The following is a 9475-nucleotide window of genomic DNA, read 5'->3' on the forward strand; positions in this document are numbered from 1 at the left end:
CTAATCTTTGTGTGTGTGTATACTGTATATATATATATCTCTATTAATATATATCTATATCTATATATCTATTTTTTTTTTTTTTTTTTTTTTTTTCTGATCTTTTTTTTTCTAGTACCTCAGTTGACATAACCTTTAATTTTCTGCACTCTGTTCTTTGCACTTGTTTTCTTGTTCTCTTATGGCGGGTGCGGGTTTTGTAGTCAGAGAACCGAGCCTCCGCTTCCCTTTCACAGCACTGCTTTGCTTTAGTAACCATGGCAAATTTGCTCAGCTTCACCTTACGCTCTGTGGCCCCCCACCCCCAGAGAGATGCTGAGGACACCGACCTAGGAAGTGCCCTCAGATGACGGACATGGCAGCAGGAGGCAGGCACAATCGTGGGGGTGGTGGGGACGTGAAAGTCGCATTATTACAGAGGAGGCCTGTTACCAAAACCCCCCCTCCCCCAGCCCCACCCATCCCTGCACGACGGCGGCCCTGTTGGATGACAGGAAGAGATGATGATCTCCCCCCAATGGGTGAGAAAGCACTTTCAGGACCCATGTATTACTTATTGACAAACAGCTCGGTTGAAATGAGTGTTGTATTTCTGCATGGAAAAAGAGATGTGTCACCCATGCCTGTGTCTCTGATGCGTTAATCCACTGTTCCACACTCTTACATGTTCGGAATTGGGTTCACAATAGGTTATGTCGCATTAAAAAGTATGCACGGTAAGGGCGGACTTTGATTATAGTGACAAGCACACGCTTTGTTATTTTTAAGAGTATAGATTTGCTTATACGTGTCAGTTAGAGGGTTGTAGAATTTTGGCACGACCATGTGGTTTTAATGCAGTTGGATTCTGACCTGGGGGATTGTTGGTAAAAATGGGCTAAACATCACTACAGCACCTTAAAAGTTAATAGGAAATGCTGTTGAGGAACTCACTTACCGAATGTTTTTTGAAAATCAGATTTAGGGAAATACATTAAGACACACTCAAAAAAATAAAGGATACACATTTTTTGAAAAAACATCAGATCTCAATAGGGGACACTCTCATGCTGGATACTCTATACTTGATATGAGACTGGGTATTGCTCGTTAGGAATGAAAAGGATTGCCCACATCTGTTTGAGATGGAAATGAACATTAACAAACCTCCAGAAGGTAAAAATTCAAATGAACCGAGACAAAAACACCGTGGAAAAAAAAAATGATGCAGGCAGGCTAGTACAATTTGCTAAATTCTCAGTTTGTAGCAACTCAAAATGATACTCGGGTAGTTTGTATGGGCCCAAGGGCTTGTGTGCTCCCTATGGAGGACAATCATGGTGGCATGCGGATGGACCGCAAAACATATGGTTTCCAGAGGTGTTATATTCAATGTATGGTTCAGCGCTCCGAGCGTGAAGGGGCCCATTCAATGGTATCAATGCGCATGCATCCTCCCAGGAAATGCCTACTCTACTGTCACACATGAAGGCACCGGCCAATACACGTTGGTCGATGTACCAGGAGGAACCCAGGACACCAAGCTGCACAAGCCTCCACTATGGTCTGACAACGGGTCCAAAGGATTCATTCCCTGGTACACTAATGGCAGCAGGGGTTGCCATTTGTCGAGCCTGGAGAGGTTCTTAACATCTGACCACCGACAAAAGGGTCATGAGGAATGAGTTACAGGCAGCAGAAAACGTTCTACATGGCTTCTCCAGACCTTTCACGTCTGTCAATGTGCTCAAGGTGACCTGCTCTCATCTGTGAAAGCACAGAGCACCAGTGGCAACCTGCCAATTCTGGTGTTCAGTGGCAAATGCCAATCGAGCACAATGGCAGTGGGAAAGCACCCGGGCCCACTCAGGATCGTGAGGCCACCTTCATGAAGTCTGTTTCTGATTTTTTGGTCAGAGACATTCACACTAGTGGCCTGCTGGAGGTCATTTTGTAGGGCTCTGGCAGTGCTCATCCTTGCACAAAGGAGCAGATACCGGTTCTGCTGATGGGTTAAGGACCTTCTACGGCCGTGTCCAGCCCTCCTACAGTAATTGCCTGTCTCCTGGAATCTCCTCCCTGCTCTTAAGACTGTGTGAGGCACAGCAAACCTTCTGGCAATGGCACATATTGATGTGCTGTCCTGGAGGAGTTGGACTGCCTGTGCAACCTCTGTAGGGATCCCAGTATCACATCATGCTACCAGTAGTGACACCAACCCTAGCCAAACTGAAACTGATTAACAACCCTCTTTGCTACTTAACTGACCTTGGCTGCATTTCCCAAAAGCATCGTAAGCCTAAGTTGATCATAGATCCAGTGGTGGCAATGGGTCTACAATGTACTTAGGCAGCCCAGATCAAAATCCCAAGTTTAATTGACTTGATTTACTCTGATTGAAAAGTGTTCCTTTATTTTTTTTTTGAGCAGTGTGTGTATATGTGTGTGTGTGTGTGTGTGTGTGTATATTTTAATTGACTTGATTTACTCTGATTGAAAAGTGATATGTATATGTATATATATATATATATATGTATATATATATATATATGTATATATATGTATATATGTGTATATATATATATGTGTGTGTATATATATGTATATATGTGTATATGTATATATATATATGTATGTGTATGAGTGAGTGTGTGTGTGTGTGTGTGTGTGTGTGTGTGTGTGTGTAAAAAAAAATATATAAAAATATATATATATATATATGCCACACACCTGTCTATATATGTATATGTATGTGTGTGTGTGTGTGTGTGTGTAGAAAGAAAAAAACATTTAAAAAATGTATAATTTCAGTTGAAAGTAATTAGACTACATCTCATCTATCTATATGGCTGCATTTACACTTGCAATTAACATGAGATCACCGCAATCTGATCAAGCAGATCGGATCATCAATCAGGACACGGCGCGTTTACACTTGGCAACATCAGCTGACCTCTCTATCTGGATAACCGATCGGATCTGTCTTTCCCGCGCAATATTTAAATAAGTCTGCAGAGAATTGGCCCGGTGCAAAGTCAACCTGAAGTTGTGTTTTTTTTTTTTGAAAAACATTTTCAGTCACAGAACATTTTACAAATCAAAAATAAGTGTAGGAATCTCACTAGCACTCCACACAGGTGTTCTGCGTCTTTCTCAAGTATGTAATCGCTGCAGCCCGGAGACCTCCAAGTGGGAGGGACTTACGCCAGAAGTAGGCTGGACTTGGAGCTGACCTGCCCATTTGGAACTGGCTGTGACCTCCGTTCATACCTTACTCGTCTTTCTTGTGACCTTTCGGGAGAGAGGGAGCAGGGTTTTGCGTGATGTCGACCTCGACTCGATGGCTGGATTGCGTTTACATTACATTGAGATCAGATGACAATGTGTCCTTGACTACCTCTGAAGCAGGACACGCTGATCAAAAAACATTCCGATCAGAAGGGCGTTTACACTTGTCTTTACAATGTGTATGTGGACAACATCTGGATACAGGTCGCATGTTAATGCCAAGTGTAAACGCAGCCTATATTCTCTCTCTCTCTCTCTCTCTCTCTCTCTCTCTCTCTCCAAAATATATATATATATATATATATATATATATATATATATGTTGTGTATATATATATATTATATATATATATACAGTACAATATATATAAAATGTGTGTGTAATATAGTGAGGTAACGCCGTTTTATTTTGAGGGGTAGGCCTAATACGAAATATAATTAAAAAAAAAAAAAAAAAAGGTCTGCAATTAGTTGTTCTAAATGTTCAACCATTTTGTTCTTTAAAACTTTATTTACATTGTTTTTTTTATCCATTAATGTTCTAGATTCAGAGCTACTAGTGTTTCTGACACAGAGTAAGTTTCTTTTCCTTTTTCTGTGTATTTCTTACTGTTGCTGCAGAACTGGGCAGCTGCATGCACTCTACACAAGCATTCAGCAGTGTCTCTGTTCACAGATACAACCATTATCTAAACTGACATACTCTCCCTTGAACTTTGTGCATGCATATTCAAAGTCAAGCCTGCCCCTACACATGCATGTAATAACATATGTTTGAATCTTTCTCATGTTTTGCTGTGGTGGATACTTCAGCTCCCTGTATTAAAGGAATATTCAGCCAAAAAAAGAATAGAAAATTCATTAATTTACTCCTCATGTCGTTCTAAATCTATGACTGTGTGAGGGAGAAAAAAAAGCATAAATGTGCTACTCTCTCTTTTCTTTTCCATGCAATTATTATAAATTGAGTTTACAAGCTTCAAAAAGATGTAAATATGACTCATGTGCACCAAAGTCATCGATTTGTATTGAATGACAACAAAAAATTAATATGGTATCATGATAATATGGGTTTTGAACAACATGACGGTTTCTTGAGCAATAAGAAACGATATTTTCAAAATATAAATTTTTCTTGTACTTTTCTTGTATTGTTCATGGTCCCAATAACCATTTGTTGCTCTTGCACTAACATTTCTTCCATTTAACCATGTCATTCCTCTTTAACATCATACTGTCATATATATAACTTTTTTTTTTTTTTGTCAAGAATTTCCTATTTTCGTGCCTTCAGGTCTCAGAAGAAGAGATGTGTTGTTATTTTCAATCTGGCATTGATTGCGCCTTTCCCTCCTTCAGCTAAAAGCGCTACAGCACTTGTAAACATGCCTGTTTTTTGTTTGTTATTCAAAGGAGTATGAGTTTGATTGACATGCGTGATGAAGAAGATGAGATGCCTACCTTCCCAAGCCAATCACGACATGAGCACCTACACAACCAGTACAACAAACTCAAAGAGGAGGAGGACCAGTGGCAGGACGTGAGTCATACAAACCCACACACAAGCACGTGTTTAATGAGCTCACACGCAGAAGTGTTTACATTCTCTGGCTTCTGTGTGTAGGACTTGGCTCGCTGGAAAAGAATCGGAGGCGAAGTGCATCTCAAGATTTGATCAAAAGGGAAGAAGAGAGGAAGATGATGGAGAAGCTAATGACAGCGGATGGAGGATCTGGCCATCATAGGAAGAGCATCAAGACATACAAAGAAATTGTAGAGGAGAAGTGAGACAAACTGAAATCTCTATGATCTCCTGATGTAGCAGATCGTGGAGTTTAGTGAATATGAAGTATTGGCATTGAAATACACAGTGCAAAATTGACTGCTTTTAGTGAAACTGCCTTTAGAATTGGGGCTTAGGGTCACTAGGCTTGACTAAAAATACACCTTCTATGATGAGCATGTTTTTAATTTTTGGATTAAAATTAATTTAGATGATGAATTTTAAAATGTCAGGGCAATACCACCATCATGATATCATAATGATTTTATTTTTGTTTTTTTTGTTTTTTTTGCGTAACTATATAATGGTTATAATAAGAAATTTTTCTTGATGTTTGGTGAAATCTTTCACCAAATCAGCATATTAAAATGATTTCTGAGGGATCATGTAACACTGAAGACCAGATTAATGGCTGCTGAAATTTCAGCTTTGCATAATAGGGATGAATTACATTTTCAAATATATTCAAATAGAAAACAGTTGTTTTGAATTGCAATAATATTTCACAATATTACTGTTTTTGATTAAATAATACTTTGATTAATAATACTTGAGCAACAGAGATTTATTTTGAAAGCATTAAAAATCTTTAGTGTAAGTAGTAATCATATTTTGTTATTTCTTAGAAAAATATATATATTTTATATATATTATATATTTATATTTTATAAATATATAATATTTTTGTCCACCTAATAAAGCTTGTTTAGTGTGACCCACCACCTACAGATCATTATGACTGTATGTCAAGCTCAGTAGTTATGAGAAAATTGTCGACAATGCAGTGTTAGTCCCCCAAAAACTTTTTTTATATATTTGAACATTTATCATGAGATATATATAAATATGTAATTGACATTCTATTGATCTCTACTCTTTCACAGCTTTCCAGAGAGCGTAGGGAACAGGAGCTACATGAACAATACTGCAAGGCCTCCACCCCAGAAGAGAAAGCAGCTGTGCTTCAACGCTATGCTCTCCGTTTCACCATCAGCGATGCCATATTAGAGAAACTCCAGCTCCCCAAACTGCCTTCTGCTGCCCACACCAATGCACACGTCACCTCTTTCATCAACCCGAAAAGAAGCTGACATGTACCACCTTAGTAGAAACAGAGGTCCCAGAGCCTGAACAGACTCCCAAACACACCACAGTGTCTATATAGAGCAGAAGAATACACAAAAAGCAGGCACAGGCACAGCCCAAACCCTGAACCATCACCTTCTGAGACCACCAAAGCTCCAGAAGTCCTGTCAGCACCCACACAAGTTCCTCCCGCTCCATCGAAGCCTGTACCCCTGATCACCCCCCAAAACCCTACAGCCAGCCCCCAAATTCAGCCAAGGCCTCTGCAAATCACTGAAGGCAAGAATATCTTTCCCAGGACTGTAATATATGTAACAATTTCATTTTGAACAATGGCAAAAAAATGGCAAAATCTCTGCATATATAAAAACGAGGTAGGATCTAGAGATTTTCAAACTTTTGGACCTCCAAATGTGATTATCTTACTATATGATGATCTTTACAAAAATATAAAGGCAGTTATATAGACCTGTTAATATTGTATAATAAAACACATGCTATTATAAAATGCTTTTTACAAAATTAAATAGTTGGCTTTTAAAAATTTAAATATTTAACTACTATACCTGAAGCCAAAGTAGAAGTATTAAAATAAAACTAATTCAAAATTTTTAATTATTTACTTATAAATTACTAATAAATTACTCACCCTCAGATTGTTCAAAATCTGTTTGACTTTTTCTTTTTTGATGAAAAACACAACAGAAGTTATATTTCATAATGTCTTTTTCCGTACATTAAAAATGGATGAGACTAATGATGCAGTTGTGGTTGCCATTGGCTTCCTTTGTATGAAAAAAGACCAACCTGGACATCTTGCTAGATAGCAACTTTCATGTGTTTCACGCAAAGAACGACATGAAGGCAAGTAAATTATCTTTGATTTTTGGGTACAATAATCCAGCTTAAATAAATGTGTGTTGTTTGTTTTTATTACAGAGTGATGGCTGATACGCAGGGAACGGGTGACAGCAGACAGCAGAGGGATGATTCTGTGTCGTGGTCCTCAAATCAACGCCTCTTCCTCACCTCCAAAGCCAGATAGTCAAAGTCAACAAAATGAGGAGCTCATTGTTTTAGACACCTCAGAACACCAGCAAAACGGCCAGACCATTTCTGACAAGGAGAATGAAGTAATAAAGGAGGAAAAAAGTGTTCTCTTAGTCCTCCAGGAAGAGAATAGCAAAGAAGACACCCCGACTACACTATCGGGTGTCAGAACCAGAAGGTTAAGTATTATGATATTAGCCACAGTTTTCAATATTCTGAATATTTGTGGAATATATACAGTTGAAGTCAAAGTTTACATACACCTTGCAGAATCTGCAAAATGTTAATTATTTACCAAAAATGGAGGGATCATACAAAATGCATGTTATTGTTTATTTAGTACTGACTTCGAGTAAGATATTTATATATAATTTTAAGGGGTCTTATCATGAGAAATTGACATACAGTCATACAATGAAGGTTTACTGTAACTTTCAAAAATCAAAACTTCTTCAATTTCAATTTATATAAAACAATTTCTTGATAATTAAAGGGATAATTCCCTCCAAAATGAAAAAGCTGTGATCACTTGTTTACCCTCTGTAAACTGTATGCATTTCTTTCTTCTGTGGAACATAAAAGAAGATATTAAGAGGAATGTCACAGTGGGTTTTTTTTTTTTTGGTCCATACAATGGCTGTCCGAAAGCTGAAAAATGCTGCCTTCGGAAGAAGCTTCATGGCCTATCTCTTGAGATGCCTTCATCCTATCGATTTTGAAGGCAGCATAGATGTTTCCTTCGCTGCCTTCTGATATCCCACAATCCTGTACATCCTATTTCATGATAGTTGAGCTTTTAAAAATAAGGGCGATGGCATCTGAAAGTTGCAGTTTGATGGTTAGTTTGTGTGTAAATGTATGTTTCTGACCAACTTTTTTGATGTTACTTGTATGCTGAGAAATCAGTATTATAGTAATTAAATATTCACTTGTTATCACCAAAGATTGTTCAATTTTTGTTTTATAAATCATTAAACCGTTATGTTGCCCTCAGACAGCCTGTCCAAAATCAGTTTTGTGAGGTGCCTTTGAGCACAAACATCTTCCTGCTAAGTCATTGCCTGATATGGCAGCAAGGCAACAAGTCAGCAGCCTAAGCTTTCTCGGACACAGCCAATGAGAAGTAACAACAAGCTACAATGTTGTTTGGTTCCAAACATTTTCAAATTCATCCACAGACCAAAGAAATGCATGCAGGTTTGGAAATGGCAATAGGGTGAGTAAAAAAAAATGACATAATTTTCCATTTTAGTTGGACTATTATTTAAAGTAGTGAAAGTAGTAAAATTTTTTATGCCTTGTCACCTTAATATATTGACCCTAGCTGCCCACATTTCAAGCACATCAGTGACATCCATTACAGCAGGTGTTAAAAACTTAACCCTTAAGTGCAAATACATAAAAATTCTAATTGAGCATAAATTAAATTTAAAAATAAAGATTAAAATGATAAGATGTGACTTGTTTAAAGCAGAGGTAGACTGAATCATTTTATATTAACTATAGTAGTTTCCTATTTTGATCAGGAAAAGCAACCAGTGCCTGACACGATGATGAAGCTTGAGCTGTGTCAAGCTGGCACAACAAACCACATAGTGACAGAACTCACTCAGACGCACCCCGTCCCACCAACTGATGCGTCCAGCACTGAGCAGGTGGGCCTTGATTTCTCTCTTTTCAATTTTTAATAAAACATTTATCTAGTGATGTTCCTCAAAACATCCGCTGGATTCCTTGGGCTGGCTGGAAAGAAAGCTGCAACATTTATTCAATAATTTTCAAATTTTTTATGTGATTATTTTGTTTGTGTGTTTTTGATTATTAGTTTATTGTTGTTTTTTATTGTTTTGTATGACATTATCTTCTTTGTGTCTTTGAGCTTAACCCAAATGTGGCAATTTCCTGTATAGTTTATATAGTTTTATTAGTTTTATGTACACGGTCTTATAAGTGAAATAATTCAGAATAAATCATGAATAAAAAAATAAACCAGTTTGCCATGTAATAAGCAGGGTGATCGACTGATCATTTTCTGACTGTATATAATCCCTTATTTATTTGTACAGCTAATATTTGTCAGATTTTATACCTTAATAGCATACCTTTAAAAATGGAGGTGAATGTGCTATTGTCCCTGTTGAAAAAAACAGAATATGCTGGATAGATATGTTCTGATGAATGGCTGCTTTATTTGTACAGCTAAGTTTGCTTAGCTGGCCTGTAGCTGGCGATGGTTCTTGCTGGTCATGAGCTGGTTTAAGATGGCTCTAAGCTGGTTTAAGGTTGTTC

Source organism: Cyprinus carpio, chromosome B1, assembly GCF_018340385.1.
Source record: "Cyprinus carpio isolate SPL01 chromosome B1, ASM1834038v1, whole genome shotgun sequence".
NCBI lineage: Eukaryota > Metazoa > Chordata > Actinopteri > Cypriniformes > Cyprinidae > Cyprinus > Cyprinus carpio.